Here is a 9588-nt window from a genome sequence, read left to right as displayed (position 1 = left end):
AGTAAAGGGAGAAGTTTTTTTTTTTTTTTAAAGTCCTATTTGCATAACTGAGTGATAGATGGGACAAAAAAACAAGTCTCTTCCCTTTAGAAATTGAAGCATTATCTTCCAAGCATCCTGTGGCTGCAGAAAAGAGAGAAGGGTTATCACACACAATGCTCCAGGAAGCTCTCGAGTTATTTTAAGCTTTGGTAAAACTAAAAATAGCAGTTGCTTACTATCTGACATTAAGACTTTTAAGAGTAAAACATACCCAGATGTTTGGTGAAGTTCTGCATATGGTGGAACAATAAGGGAGTCAAAATTGTTCAGTCAAAACTTCTTAGAGCAGTTTTGTATTTCTTGCTGTGCAGCAAATATGTTGCTTTGGTTGGAATCTGAAATGTTCACTTTTGAGGGAAATGTTAGGGTTTGTTGTTTAAAAGGCTGGGTTAAATTAATTCTTAACACTCAGTCCCTACCCACCCTGGTACTTCAGGATGTATTTGTCACCTGGAGAAAAGAAAAGAAGTTGAGCAAGATATGTAGAATTATGGATTTTCATCACAAACATTGATCAACTAAGATCTAGAAACAGCAAAGACCTGTTCATATGAAAAGTTAAATATGAAAAGTTAAGGAGCATGTAGCTTCCTCCCCCCTTTAGAAAGCCGAATTAATAAGAGACTATTTACCCTCCCAAGCTCCCAAGCTCTCTGATGACAGTTGTTTATGGCAGAAGTTGAAGATCCCTCAGCCCAACCAGATTAAGCACAGATTAAGCACTTCTAATTACTGGAGGAGAAATACTATCAAATCCCAAGAGTAGAGCAAATGTGCTCATGTAGACTAAAGGACATAGAAAGAGCAGAATATGGGTACTTCATTGTCTGCTTATATGGAGCTTCCTACTGTCTTAATACAACTAGTCATTGATGCATTCCTAGCAATGGTAGGGTACTCCTAAAAAGGTAAACATAACAATAACAATAACAACAACAACAACAAAAGCAAAACAAAACAAAACAAAAACACAGGTTGGAGTGAATTGATATTTGCTGTTGATTTAAGCTGGGTGGAAACTTTGAATCAATTTCTCATTGAAATATTAAGATCAATTTTATAATCCAAACGAAAGGCATCTGAATTCACTCAGACCAAGAATTTGGATGGTTTGTGCACATTCATTTTAATGGCCCCAAACAATTTATGTACAATTGGGGTGAGTTTGGAAAATTGGTTGAGATCTACACAGATGTCTCAGTATGATCAGATCAATCTTCTAAATCAGTTTGAACACTGGAATTGAGTACAATTATCATAGTTTTCTTAAGAAGTGATTTTTGACTATATTTTTGGAAAATTGGTTCAAATCTATTCAGATGTGTCAGTATGATCACATCAATCTTATAAATCAGTTTGTGCCAAGTTTAGCCTGGCATAGCACATACCATTCAAGCTAGCAGCCATTCCACCTAGCTAATTTCCAACGTGCCTAGTCAGTTTCCTTGCCTTGGGCTCAGGCAACCGAAAGAGGATTTTGCAAAACCGCAAGTGAACTCCCGACAGGTGGTACCAATCAACCTGCGGCAGGAATCAATTACTTTGCAACAAACAGGACTCCCCCCAACCACCACAGGCAAGCAGCCAACGATGAAGACAAGTAACTCCACAGCTCAAGCCGCGCTCAGCCACCCATCAAGAGTAATCGTGGGTCAGGCTCATGGGACCTGCCATGCAAGCAAAGCAGCAGAAAACAAAGGACCCTGGCTGAACCTGCCATTTACCCAGGGCGGGGAGAGCCGAGGGCAAGGGGCGAGCGAAGGATTGGTGAAGGAGGGCAGGGGCAGTCAGGGGTGGTCAGCAGAAGGACTTGCAAAGCATAGGAAACAGGGAGACTATAAAATGCTATGTAACTTATGCCAAGCCAACCCTAGCTTTGTTTGTAACTACATGCATTACACCTGAGTAAATTGATTCTGCAAGAGCCTCCATCTCATGGAGTCTTTATTCAGCGTCAAATGCAGTGACTCTTACATAAACCCAGGGTTTACCACTGAGCTCTACCTGGGAAATGCACCATGGAGCGCTCACCTTCTTCCTTTACTGAACTGCTAGAGGACCCGATCGGCTTCACCAAGAGATGGCCAAGGATGGTGAGGGCATGAGCTCACGGAGCAGTGAGGAGCCTCGACTGGAGATCATGGCAACAGGGCCAGTCCAGAGCAAGGGGAGAGGACCAGAACCCACGGCCATTTTGCAGGATGCCAGGTGATCATTCAGCGTGGGAATGGGCATCGAGGACTCAACAGGATGAGGCGTCACGATGAGTCACAGCTCAGGGTCCCAGAGCAGGGAGCTAGAAGAGAGGATGGCCCAAATGGAGAACCGCGCCGAGCAGCAATTGACTCCGTTGGGCCGCAGGCCATGCAGGGCATGCTGCAAGACCTGCTCCATGGGACTGTGGCCCCAACTGGGGGACTCCAGAGAATGGGCGAGGTGGCCACAAGCAGCAACAACTGCACATCCCAAATGATGCCGGGAGCGAGCCCCACAGAGCAAAGCCCGAGGGAGCAGCAGGCAGAGGACGCACATAGGTTCCAAGGCCTGAGCAGTAAGTTCTCAGGGGATCCCGAGCAACTACCTTCTTTCCTCACCCAAGTGAGGAACTTCATGATCAAGAGCGGCCGCCTATTCTCCCCCGACTGGGAGCGGATCGCATACGTGGCTGATCTGCTGGAGGGGCAGGCAGCCGGGTGGGTCGTCTGCCTATATGACACAAATGTGATGGAGCTCGAGTGTTTCCCAGATTTCATGCAGGCGCTCTGGGACTGCTTTGAAGATACACTGAGCACCAGGCAGGCACAGAAGGAGATTCATTGGCTACGCCTGGGGGAGAAGTCAGTCGCGGAATATGCCCTGGAGTTCTAGTGCCTCACTGAGAGGCTTACCGACTGGCCAGAGTCGCTGAATTTCGAGTACTTCCAGAACGGCCTCCACCCAGAGATCCTGGAGTGGGCGCTTGGTCGGGGTGACCCTGAGATGTTGAAAGAATGGATCTGGCTGGCCGGGATGGCAGAGGCCACATGGCAGTGGATCAAGAGGAGGTCCGTGCTCAGAAGCCAGCTAACCCCGAGCCAGATGAGGTGGCCCCAGAGGAGAGAAGCAGGGTCTGATGACAGAGCACTGGGGACTGAGACGCCCGGAGGAGAGCGGGACTCTGTTACCGGTGTGGAGAAAGAAGCCACTGGGTGGCACAAAGCCTGTCTGAGCAGGACAGGGCCCCACCCCATACCAAGGCAGGGCCGCCGAGACCGTCAGGGTCCCGAGTCCCACCTCGACCCTGTAAGAGGGTGATGGCTGGCACGGCAGAGTGAGGCAGGACTGGATGGTCCCCATCCAAGTCTGGGCCATCTGGAGAGGAAGCCTAGCTGGCAGGAAATGAGCGGCACCCACACTGAACAATGTCCCAGTGTGGGCAGAGATGGTGAGACGTGAGGACCCGCTGGTAAGCAGGGATTGCCCTCCCATGTGGATAAAGGTCCATCTCTGCAGAGTGAGGTCGGGCACAGGGGTGAGCCTGGAAGCCCTATTAGACTCCGGCTGCACCTGGTGCCTCATACACCTCATACTTATGGTGTCGGTACTAGGGCTTTGGGTACAGAGATTTAAAGAGCCCATAGCATTTAGTCAAATGGATGGCATGATTGTAAGAGGGGGAACGGCACAATACTACACTGAGCCAGTCGAAATGACGATTGGGTGCCACCGCGAGGAGCTGCGGTTCGTGGTGGCCCCGATTGCGGACTACGCCTTGGTGCTGGGCTTGGCCTGGCTATGGCAGCGGAACTCCCACATCGACTGGGTGACGGAAGTGCTAAGGTTCGGAGGCATGGGAGAGCATGTGAGGGAGACCCGGGGCCTGAGACCAATGATGACAGAGGGAGCGGTGGCTCCAGAGCAACAGCAGGTGGCAGAGGCAGCACCCAAATGAGGCGGGGTGTGAGAGGCACCCAAATGAGTTGGGGTGTGAGAGGCAGCAGTAGTAATGGTGGACCCAATGGCAGTGGTGGCAGCGCAGAGCGCCAAGGCAGCGCGGGTCCAGATAGTGCTTGCAGCAGCAAGGCACCCGCTCAAGTGGTGGCAGTAGAGTCACAGGGCACTGAGAGCATCCCGTGCCCTTACCATGACCCAGAAATGGTGTTCAGCGAGGTAGACTCAGACCAGCTACTACCTCACTGATCCAGCGACTGCACCTTAGAGTTGGAACCTGGGGCCAAGCTGCCCAAGCCTAAGATGTATTCCATGTTGGGGAAAGAGGTGGCCACCCTGAGGCAGTTCATAGACAAAAACTTAGAAAGGGGGTTCATCCAACCAGCAAAATCCCCAATGGCAGCCCCAGTGCTTTTCCAAGAGAAAAAGGATGGCTCACTAAGACTGTGTGTGGACTACCGGGGGCTTAACACCATCAGCACCAAGTACAAATACCCCCTCCCGCTGATGAAGGACTTACTATCCCAGCTGTCCAAGGGGAAGGTGTTCATGAAACTGGACCTGAGGGAGGTGTACTTCAGGATCCGGATACATAAGGGTGATGAGTGGAAGACTGCCTTCAATTGCCTGCTAGGCAGCTTCCAGTATTCCGTCATACAGTTTGGGTTAAATGGTGCCTAGGGATGTTCATGGCTGATTAACAAAGTGCTGCATGATTTTCTCTACCAGGGGGTCCTGGTCTACCTGGATGACATCCTGATCTACTCAGAGACACTGACCAAGCACATGAAGCTAGTGCAGGCCATGAGCCAAAGACTGTTAAAGGTGCAACTATACGCCAAACTGTCCAAGTGCAAATTCCACCAGAAGAGACTGGACTATCTGGGTTACCGGATATCTAGCCAGGGCGTAAAGATGGACCCGGTGAAGGTAAGGGATGTACTGGGATAGGAAGCGCCGCGGATCCAGAGGCAATTCCCAAGTTTCTTAGGGTTCTCCAACTTCTACCTGCAGTTCATCTCTAATTTTGCTCAAGTCGCCCTCCCTTTGATGGACTTACTAAAGACCCGAAGCAGTGGGAAGGCCCCCAAGCCAAGTATGGCCCTCACATGGACCCCAGAGAGGTAGGAGGCATTTGATGACCTCAAGAGGTGGTTTACAGCAGAGCCTATCTTGCGCCACCCCGACCTGGGCCGCCACTTCGTGTTCCAAATAGACGCCTCCATCATGATGATGGGAGAGGTCCTTCTGCAGCCAGGACCCGAGGAAGCCCTCCATCTGTGCATTTACGCATCCCAGAAATTAAGCAAGACAGAACGCCAATGGATGGTGTGGGAGAAGGAGGCGTTTGCCATAAAGTGGGCCCTGTCTACTTGGCGGCATCTACCGGAAGGGTGAGTCAGCCATTTGAGGTGTGGATGGACCATAAAAACCTCGAGGCCCTTAGGACCTCCAGGAAGCTGTTGCCCAAGCAAGTGCACTGATCACAGTATTTTGCCTGGTTTGATTTTGAACTGAAACACATACTGGGAAAGAGAAACTTTCTAGCCGATGGACTATCTCGCATGCCCCAGCACGACAGTCAGCAGGAGGAAATGATAGACTCAGTTATCCCCGTAACCCAGCTGGCCGCAAGGGCAGTGACTCGCAGCCAAATGGAGCAACAAAGATGAGGAACAGAGCCGGAGCTTAAAAGGACTTTCGTGGAAGCCGGCAAGAAGGACACCTGGTTGGTCTTGAATAAAGATTCACTGATGGGGCAGGGGAGCTTGTGGTGGCGCGAGGGCAAGATCTATGTACTGGAAGGGTACCGGAGGGAGGTGTTGAAATGGGGCCATGATAATAAAAACATGGGGCATTACAGGTTTGTGAAAACCCTGAGGCAGTTTTGGTGGCCGATCCTCCGGAAAGACACAGAGGTATATGTTGCAAAGTGCCCGACCTGCATGATGGCCAAGGGACTCAAGGGGAAACCCCGGGGACTCTTCCAACCTTTGGCAAGTCCAGATGCTCTATGGCAGGAGCTCGTGATGGACTTTATTGTGGAGCTGCCCAAAAGCAGGGGAAAGAGAGCCATTTGGGTGATTACGGACTTGTTCTCAAAACAAGCACACTTTGTGGCTTGCAAACAGGTCTCCACGGCAGAGAGGCTGGCCTGGCTGTGTAGGTGTCTACAACAATGCAGTGCACAAAAGCACTGGATTTACCCCCTTTAAGGTGGCCACTGGGCAGGAGTTCATGGCCATGCCGGAGCTACCCTGACTGCCATCCCAAATAACCTCATTGGACGAGTGGTTCGGCCACATCAGCGCCACACAGCGGGCAACCCAGATGGCGCTGGAGGTGGCCAGGGCAGAATACGAGAAGTATGCAGACTGGAAACGGCTGCCAGAGTGGAAATGGAAGGTGGGGGACAAATGGGGACAAGGTATATTTATCTATGAAAAACCTGAGGATTCATCAGGTGTCAAAAAAGCTAGGCCTGAACTTTGTGGGGCCTTTCCCCATCACAGAAATAATCAATCCAGTGACTGTCAAACTAGAGCTACCCAAAGAGCTAAGGAAGGTAACCCAGTATTCCACTGTAACCTGTTGAAGCCAAAGTGACCTTCGGCCAACTGGCACAAGGAAAAGCCAACTCCAGCACCCTTCATGGTGGAGGGAGAACAGCATTTTGAAGTAAAGGAGATCTTGGATGCCCGGAAGCACAGGCACCAGGTCCAACTGTTGATGCAGTGGAAACACTTCCCAAAAGCCTACAGTGAGTGGGTGAGCAAGAAACACATCAACGCACCACAGCTAGTCAAAGACTTTTAAAATCGGTACCCTGACAAGCCCAAATAGCGGGGGGGGGGGTCGCTCTTCAGGGGGGCAGTATGTCAGGTTCAGCCTGGCATGGCATATGCCATTCAAGCTAGCTGCCATTCTGTCTATCTAATTTGAAACGCGCCTAGTCAGTTTCTTTGCCTCAGGCACAGGCAACCAAAAGAGGAAGCTGCAAAACTGAAAGTGAACTGCTGACAGGTGGCACCATTCAACCCACGGCAGGAATCAATTACTTTGCAACAAACGAGACTCTCCCCAACCACCACAGGCAAGCAGCCAACAATGAAGACAAGTAACTCCGCAGCTCAAGCCGCGCTCAGCCACCCATCAAAAGTAATTGTGGGTCAGCCTCACGGGACCTGCCACGCAAGCAAAACAGCAGAAAACAAAGGACCCTGGCTGAACCTGCCATCGACCCAGGGCGGGGAGAGCCGAGGGCAAGGGGCGAGCCAAGGATGGGCGAAGGCAGGAAGGGGCAGTCGGGCGGTCAGCAGGCGGGACTTGCAAAGCATGGTAAAAGGGGGAAACTATAAAATGCTATGTAACTTGTGCCAAGCCAACCCTGGCTTTGTTTGTAACCATATGCATTATACCTGAGTAAATTGCTTTCGGACAAGCCTGCATCTCACAGGGTCTTTATTCAGTGTCGAATCCGGTGACTCTTACAGTTTGAACACTGGAATTGAATTGAGCACAATTATCATAGTTTTCTTAAGAAGTGATTTTTGACTATATTTATGTATGTATGTATGTATGTATGTATGAATGTATGTGTATATGTGCATATGTGTATATGTATATATGCGTATATGCGTATATGTGAATATGTCTATATGTATATGTATACGTATATATACATATATTTGTGTATATGTTTACATATTAGTTTCTAATGTATTTTACACTATATGAATGTCATCTGTAGTTGACCATCTGAATGTGAATGTGTTTACCTGCTCCTTTACTAGCAGTTGAGGGAGGGTAGCAAAGTAAATGTGCATAGTACAAGATGTCCCTTCCGTTCCTCCCAGGGTGATCTATTGGCTCAGCCTAGACCACTAACTAACCTCCTTGACCCTCCACTACGACTGGTGGGAAAGTATGGCTGGACACCCATGCAACCAGTATTAAAAGTAATTGCGGCAAGACTGAAAAAAAAAATGTGCCAATTAGGACACATGAAAGGAGGAAGAATAATTAGGAATCCTTTCCCCAACTACTCTGAATTTAGCTAATGTTACAGAAAATGGTTTCTCTCAGAATATTTTCCTTACCTATTCTCATATGTTTTGTTTGCTTGTTTGCATGTAGGATTTCTATATTTTAAAAGTAATTTCCTAGTGTTTTACAGTTACATGCATTATTTTAATGCAAGCTACATTCACCTTACATTTATGGTAATAATATTAAAACAGCAGCAATAATACAATATCTACAAAATAGATACACACATCGCTGTTTTCCACTTTTTTCCTTGACTTTAAATTTCCTCTTCTCCTGTTCTTCACTTCATGATATTTTTTTTAATTTCCCTTTTTACAATACACAAACAAGAAAGGATACAATTCTTGCCTTAGTTTTTACAAGTGTGTATGGCGAACTGATGCAAGAAAAAGTTTTTATTAATAAGGTTGTCCACATGGTTGACATCACCAGGTGCTGCTGATCAGTTAGCTAGGTTATGACAGGTCCGGCTTTTCCTCATATTCAGGAAACCTCTTGGCTTTCCTTCACCAAGGAGGATGGGTGCTGCCCTCCATGAATCTGCCTCTAGGTGTTTTTATTTATACACAGACATCTGAATGAACGCTGCCAGCACTGCTACCCAGCCACAACTGGCATCTAGGAAATAGATAACCACTGAAGTTGGGTATACTGTAAAGACCAGCACCAATATTTAGAATTATCTTTCTTTCCCAAAATGTATCCGAAAACCCATATGCATTCATAGAAAATAAAAATGGATATTTTTATTTAGAAACAATGCTTTGTCCGTTAAAAAAAGAAAAGGCAAATGTACAGGAATTGACAAATAATATCTGATGTACCTGAAATGCTGATATAAGACAATCTCACATCTTCACCATCTAAATAACTGCAATTGGTTAATTCCATTTTAGAATCTCTGTACACATTTCTCTTCTGATATTCATACAATGTTCTCAAAAGGCTAGTCATACCTACTGGTCAAAATATTGGAGACTTCTGTTTTACCTCAGTCATTTCAGTGCTACCTAATAAGCTAATCTGAGGGGAGGAGCTGCCAGACCAGCACTTGCAGCTTTCCTGAGGTCTCATGTAAGAACAATTGTGGAGGCAACAGCAGAACCTGGCAGAGGCACCTGGGTAGGGTCACCAGTGGGACAAATGTTGCTCCATTGTATAAAACAATGATTTCAGAAGTCCTCATAACAATATGTGGATGGTAAATGAATAAATGAAGTACTTCTCAAGTAAACAGCATTTTGGAGGAGTGGGTTGAGGTCTGTCCTGAACCTATTTTTTAATGTATGAGTAAATGACAATGTTCTGATAACCAGATAACTGGTTGTTTTCTGAGATTCCTTTACATATAGGAAATAAACATGGAAATGTGTGTGTGTGTGTGAGACCAAGATAGAGAGAGAGAGAGAGAGAGAGAGAGAATAATCCCATTCTTTCCATTTCTACTCAGTTTTGATAAGTGACTCTCTCTCTATATATACTGTATGTGTGTGTGTTTCTGTGTATGTCTGTGTGTTTGTGTGTGTGTGTATGTATGTATGACTATATATATATATATATATATAT

Source organism: Python bivittatus, unplaced genomic scaffold, assembly GCF_059951505.1.
Source record: "Python bivittatus isolate LINGU-HERP-01145 unplaced genomic scaffold, Pbiv_v1 ctg000470_np1212, whole genome shotgun sequence".
Taxonomy (NCBI): Eukaryota; Metazoa; Chordata; class Lepidosauria; order Squamata; family Pythonidae; genus Python; species Python bivittatus.
Note: the sequence above shows the minus strand (reverse complement) of the source record.